An 8,365-nucleotide genomic window follows, 5' to 3' on the forward strand; every position below is an offset into this window, starting at 1 on the left:
CCTTGGAATTATTAGCATTTGATACTCTTATGACTAAATTATGATAATTAAAAAAAATGAAAATAAGTTTATGAAACTGTATACTATGTAATATGTATAATATAATTTATGTCACATAGAACATAATAATATATCATACACGCACACAATACACGAAACACAATAAATTAAATGAGTCAGTAAATTATTTTCATACAATAAAAGATAAAAGTTAAATAAATAGATAATATAGGTAAACAACGTTAAAATATGTATTTTTCCAAGAAAAAAAGTTCTGATAAGTTTTTATGTATTTATAAATTTATAATACCTGTTATAATAAAACGTGTTTAAAATGTTCACCGAAAAAAATGAATTTACTCATGTTCATTCCAACGAGAAAAATATGTTCACATTCACGTTCATGTATTTTTTATTTTTTAACGAACAAGGTCACTTTACGTTCCTTAAAAAAACGAATGCATTAATTTAATTGTTCTTTATTACAATTTATTATATATGTATATATATATATTATATAGGTATATATATTTATAGCTATTCTAGGGCACTTCATTGCTTGTACAAAATGCATCTGTATTAAATTTAATTGTCTAATGCTAAAATTTAGCGTAATGCGCAGGTTAAATAGTATTTTTGATTTTCTGATTTGGTGTATAAATAATATTTCCAACATATCAAATGTACATAGGTGTCCCGCCCGGCGTTGCTTTTTTTTTGACCATTTAACAGCAGCTTTTATTTAAAAATTATTTTTTTTTTTTTTTTGTTAAACGACCCAGATTTGATTTCTTTTTCACTCTGGACAAAAGTTTTATACTTTTCTATTTCATCAACTATTTAATAAATAGTAATTTCTAATAATAACTAATAATTGGTAACATATACTAAAAATAATATTTTTATGTGCGAATTTGCCGATTATTTAAAAAAAATAGTTACTCAATTTTTCATTATCTAACAGAATCGGAAATAGGCTTAAAACCTGCTCCGCGATGTACTCTTTCATTTAAAAATAAAATCAAGAAAATTGGATGATAACTCAATAAAAAACATTATACATATCATTATTATCTATAAATTAAAATAAGAATATTTGATTAGTTTTGTGTACATAATTCTAGAAACTAATAAGCTATACCTATTTAAAAAATAAATAAATTTATTATCAAATAGTTATTTTAAAATTTTTAATTTTAGCAAGCATAAATCGTGTTTTTTTAAATTTGTAAGTTTATACCCATTATTTTCAATTATTTTATTTGTTTAATATTTATTGTTCATTTTGATACACACAGAGATCCGATAAAAGTAAGTAATAATTTGAATAATATTTTAATATAAATAATAATTTAAAATTATTGTGTACATATAATATGTTAATATGTTTAAGTGAAAATTGAACACATTATGTTACAGTGCCAATGTATATAAATTTAATGGTTAATATCACACAAATATTAAGCTGTTTGTAAAATAATATTTGTCTCATTTCAATAGTTTTTTAAAAAATAAACAAGCTAAAAATGTATATTTAATTTCAATTAATTGATATTTTTGGAGTTTAGTTTATTTTGCTTAATATTGGTTTTAATTTATTTTTGTTACCACAAAGTCACTCTAACAAATAAAAAATGAACACGGGAAAGTAAAATGTGAAAATAATATTAAAATAATGTTATTAACGTGTTATTATTATTTTTTTTTTAAATTTAAATTTAAATTTTTTCAAAAAGAATTTTAATTAAAATCCATATCATAAATTTTAAATTTTTAAATTTTTAAAATATTAATTTTTTTGTTAATACGGTTCACTTACATATAATGAGTACTCATACATTTTTAATAATTTTATTATAAATTACACACACAAATTAGATGCTCTTGATTCTGAATTAAAATATAAAACCGATAGTTAGGTATACCTATATTTTTTCAAAGTATATTTTATGGATTTCATAAAGAGGATGATGTATTTATTTTGATTATTTTAATTTTGCTCAACATTTTCCAAGTTTTTATTTTACTATGATTTGGTTTTGTTTTATTTTTACAAAATCAAAACATGTTTAATTTTGATAAGTAGATAATGTTAACTATGTGTAAATTAAAGTTATTTACGTACAATTTGTAACATCATATTTTGAACGCTTAAATTACCTAACCTATTTATAGTCGCCAAAAATTCAGTGGTACTTAGATATAGCCGTGTTAGAAGATAAATAGTAGGTTAATATAGTTAATACTATACATAAAGAAAGTGCAAGCAAGTAGTAGTGAAAGTTTGGAGTATCTTTCCATAAACTTCACGTTTATCTTATTGAACAAAGCAATTTTAGTAACTCTATTCAACTTATTTATATATTGTTGTACAAAAAAAGTTAATAAAAATTGATTTAAAAACATTTAAAAATGCGGTTTGAATGTACAAAAATATGTAAAAAAATTACCATCAGCATATTATACCGTTGTAACTAATTTTGTACAAGTTTATATTTTCTATACTAAAAAAAAATTAGTAACGTTTATGATTATTTTGCTAATGCGAAAGTTAATGCATTGAAAAATTATTTCCGAATCTCAGTATTATCATATTTTAAATAATCAACTGAAATAAATAAACAGTAAAATTTAAATAATTATAATTGTATAATAATCTATCATAAGTATTTTATAGCACTGTATTGATGTACCTACATTGATTTAATGTACCTACCTATACATTCCACTGGTAGATCGGCATTGGTGGTGTACCTAACATTTTGTGAACTAATTCAATCGAGATTGGCAATTAACCTGTATCGAATTAGATATACTTATAGAACTTAAGGTATATTTTTAGAATGTGATTGAAGCTACTCTCCAAACTTTCTTGACACCTTTAAGAACAATCTCTGAAACTTTTGTCAAAATCGATCGATTAATTTTTGAGACTTTGAGTTTATTATATACAAACTTAACAAACATAAGAACATTGTCTTTTTAGTTTTTTTATGTATTAAAAAAACAAGTCAACTTATATGTAGTAAATCACAAGCATGATACACACAATGGCGGATTGGTTCACAATTGGGTACCGGGAAAGTTCCTGGTGAGCCAATCGACTAACTTTTGGCCGATATACTTTGATTATTTGTTAATAGTAAAGTGCAACGTATCTCTGCAGTTATATGTCATATTGTCTGTTGTCGTATCACGATTTTTTCATATAATTCAGGTATAAAAATAACATATTTTGTATTTTGTTGTAAGATAATGATAAAAAACCTAATGTTGAATACAATGTAAACAATTTGTTGAGCATTACCGTATAACTACGGGAACAATTTAAAACAGCGATTTGCCTTCTTTCGTAAACCATGGTGAAGCAAATTAAATATTTACCATAGTAAAATATTTGCAAACTAGTGGCATATATATTCTCAAATCTCACCAAATAATGGTGAATGGAGCTCTGCAACAGTTAAAATTAATATCAAGAGACGACTAAGAATTGAAAACTTTTGTTAGATAATTTATTGATCATGCAAACACAAAATTTGAAATTTGGAACAATATTAAGAACAAAAATTATGATTTATTAATAGACAATAATTTACTAAAATTAAGAGTTAGGAAAAAAAATGTAGATGAGTTATTTGAAGATAAGCCTATTTGTAATCTTTTTCAAAATTTAAAGTAGATATGTACAATATTGTAATACAGTAAACTAATAGTATGGAAAAAAGATTTGTATCAAACGTATACAAATTTATTTTGGCTTTTATCTCAAAACTTTTAGCACGTTAGTTTTAAATTATTAAATTAAATTTTTGTCAATCTTTGTAAACTCAAAATATTTGACCAAAGAAAATCTTAGGTTGAAACTATTAAGTGTAGCCGTTAATTGAAAGTATTTAAAAAAATATATTATCTAAGTTGTATTATACAACAATATACAGTTTGGTAGTGACGAAAATGAAGACAATATTAATTATGATGAAATCAAAGACAAAGTTTGTACTTCATTATCATCATGTAAAATTGGGTAGTTTGTTGATTTGATGTACTTACAAAGTATAAACTTTATTGTAATGCATAAAGGCTAGAGCAAATTAACTTTGAATTACAAGTATCTTTTAACCCTTCCATCAACACGAGTAAGTAACTTTTAATTTATATATGAGTTGAAAAATATTAAGCTTTTGTTTTATTTTAGGTTACATGCAAAAGGCCTTTTTGAATTCTTAAAAATATTAAAACAAGACTTAGAAACACTTAAAATCAAAATTTTAAGCTTTTATGCTAATGACAGTAGAGAGAAATGTTTTAAGTTGCTTAGTTAATAATGTAAAAACAAAGAGTGATTTAATAACAAAAGAATTATCATACTGATTTAATTATTTTATTTTTAAAAATAATTTTGTCTATTAAAGCATTTATAATGAATGTGCACGCTTGTGATTTTAGTTGCACTATGTAGTAGTACACAAGAGTTAATTTATATTTTACTTTAAATTGTTAAAACTTTTATACAATTCATTCTAATATTTTTTTTATATGATACTATTATAAATTTTGTATGCAGTACACACAAGTATGGCATTTTTGTTATTCACTTAATAAAATGAACTGATCACTTTTTTCAGATGCTTAATAGATATGTTTATAAGTTGTGTGAAACTTCTGTAAGTGTTAATGAAATACACATTTTACAATATAATAGCATGTTATACAAATATTAAATATATTAAATAATAAAAAATTAAATTCTTAAAAACAATTTTAGCACAAAAATGATTATTGGATATAATATATTGAGTGGGCCTGTTAAATAGAAATTTCCCGGCTCGAATTGTTTAGCCAATTATGCCGCTCCGTGATGCACATATTATTATATAATTATATTGACTATAAAGGGAAAATAATATGGCACCGATTTTGTTGTAGACGCATACTTTTTCGATCGATTAAGAACTTTCGTATGACCTACTGTGCATATAACCTACAACATAAAGCACAAGATCAATTTTTAAGTTGATCTATGTGCTCGGTTTACTATTTATAGCAGAGCTATGTACAACGTAGCCACGTATAGGTCAATAACAATTCGCATAATAATAAACCGGACTTCACTGACACAAATCGATCAATACAAAACACACACCTACCTACTCTCGGAAAATAAATAAACCTGCTTCAAAATATATCTCCCGTGTACCACGCACGTACAATAATATCTAATAATATTGCCTATATTAAATACGTTATATATTATTATTATTATTATGTGCATTGGCCCGTCCGCGAAAACTTTGCAACGCCGGCGGCCGAACACCCGCGTGTGTACGTGTATTTATTATATAGTCGAACACATTTCACGATCCATACACACACGATACATCATGAAACGTATATATATATATATATATATATGATCAATAATACAACATCGCACCGCACGTTACACACATTATACGCGTTGTGTACGACGTGTGTGTGTGCGGCTGTCGTGTGCAAAAATGTTTGCATCGTTCACGTCGTCGTCGTCGTAATCTTGTCGAGTACATGCCAAGCCACGTCGCCCGGCGTTTGTCATAATGTTTAAAAAAAATAATAAATACAACGGCTGCACACGCATTATTATATATTATAATATTATGTATTATTGTGCGTGTACGTTCGCCACGTAATCCGTTTGAAGATGCGCGTTATTGTAACGAAAAAAAGAAAAAAAGGCAGCGCGACGTAAGCACATTGTTGTGGAAAATTTCACGGATACACACATACACACACACACACACACACTGCACGTCACACGTTTTCGATACGTTATAGACGGTGTGTCACGCGCCTGTATGGAAAGAGTAATAATAATAACAATAATAATAATAATAATAATAAAAACGTCGTATACCACCCAAGTCGTGGCGGTGGCGGCGGCGGTCGCTTATACGCCGAGCGGCGGCGCAACGCTATACACATACGCGTCGCTGACAGGTGGTAACCGCAGTGTTTCCCTAGGCGCGCGTAGTATAAGGGCTGTTTGACAATTTCAAGTGGTGCACTCGACGCGCGTTTTGTCCCCGCGCCCAGGCGGCGGCGGGGCAGCAGCAACCACTGCCGCCGATATATACTGATATATACATACATACACGCATACACACACACACACACGTCAATAATATCACACACACACACACACACACACACACACACAACACGTTATTCATTATATATATATATATATATATATATACACACAATAATATAATATGATGATCGACGACGATTCGTCGTACTTGTTGTTTTCATTATTACTATTAATACGTATATATCCCATACACACACACGCGCGCGCGCGCGCACATACACCGCTTCACTCGAAGGCCCGCCGACCGGCCGGCACGCACGCACGTTTCTGCTCCCTCCGCACGCCGCCTGCACCGCGGGCTCTCGAACGTCCCACAACCATACATAATATAATATAATATTATATTAGAATATTGTACGCCGTCAGCCAGCTCGCGCGCTCTTATGATGGCGCGCGCGCGCGCGTTTGTGAGTGTGTGTGTGGAAAAAAAAAGTTCGAGTGGATTATTTGAACGGTTCGAAAAACGGTCGGACGTCTTGTTGTGCTGCCGCTCGCGCGCGCTGTATATTATACAACATCGCTCGAGAAAGTGAAAATCCCTGCTCGTATAATATTATACGCGCACCATTACATATATTATATTATATAGGTATATAGTATTACAATACACGAGCTGCCGCTGAGTTCCGCTCCAGTTCAATATACGTATATACCTATACACATGTATACAAATCGGCCCTGGTGTGTGGGTGGTGCGCGGTTTATTTATTTTTTTTCTCGTATTATTTCGACTAAGCGGTGGCGTTTGCAGTAGAACAGCTCTCCCGCCGATACGTATAATATGATATAATATACACTCGTAATCCTCCTTCACGCGCACTTTATCCCGCATATATATATATATATACTTAACGCACCACACACGTATATATTATATTATACATCGCATACCACCGGCGCGGGTTCTTTACGTACTAAACAGCACGATATTAAAGGCGCGAGCATAATAACATGTCTACACACTCGTCTCTGCTCTAGTGCGCGCGCTTAAAACCGCGCGACGGGCTTTTTTCAGCCCCGTGCAGATGAAACCGCGCGCGCAAGGGTTAGGTTAGGCGCAATAACACCGACGGCGACGCGACCGAGCACAGACCATTTATTTTGATATTGTAATACGCCTACACGCGCGTAATCACTTGTAATACACATTTCATAAATAATTTTCGCGCACCCATAGACCGCCGGGCGACGGCTTTGCGGTGTCTGCGGATTCCTAAAAAACACGCACACACCCGCACGTCCGTATCGGTATTATTAATTAATACATATCGTATTATTTTAATGTACGTGCCGCGACTATTCGATACATATACGCGGTGTGTGCGTGTGCGTGTGTATAATCCATCCCACGAGGATTTACTGATTTTAAACGGTAGTGGATTTGTGTGTGTGTGTGTGTGTACAGAGTGTTTATGTGAAAACAAATCGCGTTTAAATCGCGCGATTCGACACGATACAGTTATTATACGCACACACACGCTCGCGCGCGCGCTATAATAATGTTATACTGTATATTTGTTGTAGAGCTATATCGTTATTTGTCCAATAACGATTCGATAATATTTACAAGCAGTGTATGTATATACGCGCGCATTACAAATATACAAGTATACATTTTATACATAGGTATATATATAGACAAACTGCAAGTATATACAATATTATACATGTATATGTATGTATATATATATATATATTTATATATGTGTTTGTATGTGTGTATCGGGGATAGGAACAAGACGTGTATAGTGCGAGTTGTATTAAATATTTATACGGGGAGGGGCTATTAACCGTTAGCGGCGGCAATTAAACGTCTGCCAGGTATATACTTGTGCATTTGTTTTGTTATACACATTAAATAGGGTATAATATATTAATAAATAAACGCTCGTTTAATATATACACATATATACAATATATATTTGTGAGCGTGATCCTTGTATACGCGCGCGCGTGCGTGTGTGTGTGTGTGTGTGTTATAAATATTTGTCAGTCAACACCGCGACGGTGGACACGGTGACGGTGGCGGAGTAAGTTGAATTTACTCGCGAGTAATGTGATTATCCGACAAAAACAAACAACAGTGGCTGCGGTGGCGCAAACATAAACCACCTCCGCAACACGATGATTATCAAATAAATATTTATTGTTAAATATTATTATTAATATTATTGTTATTATTATCATTATTATTATTATTATTATTATTATTATTATTATTATTATTATTAT

Source organism: Melanaphis sacchari, unplaced genomic scaffold (genome assembly GCF_002803265.2).
Source record: "Melanaphis sacchari strain LSU unplaced genomic scaffold, SCAv2.0 Contig34_pilon_pilon, whole genome shotgun sequence".
In the NCBI taxonomy this organism is placed as follows: Eukaryota; Metazoa; Arthropoda; class Insecta; order Hemiptera; family Aphididae; genus Melanaphis; species Melanaphis sacchari.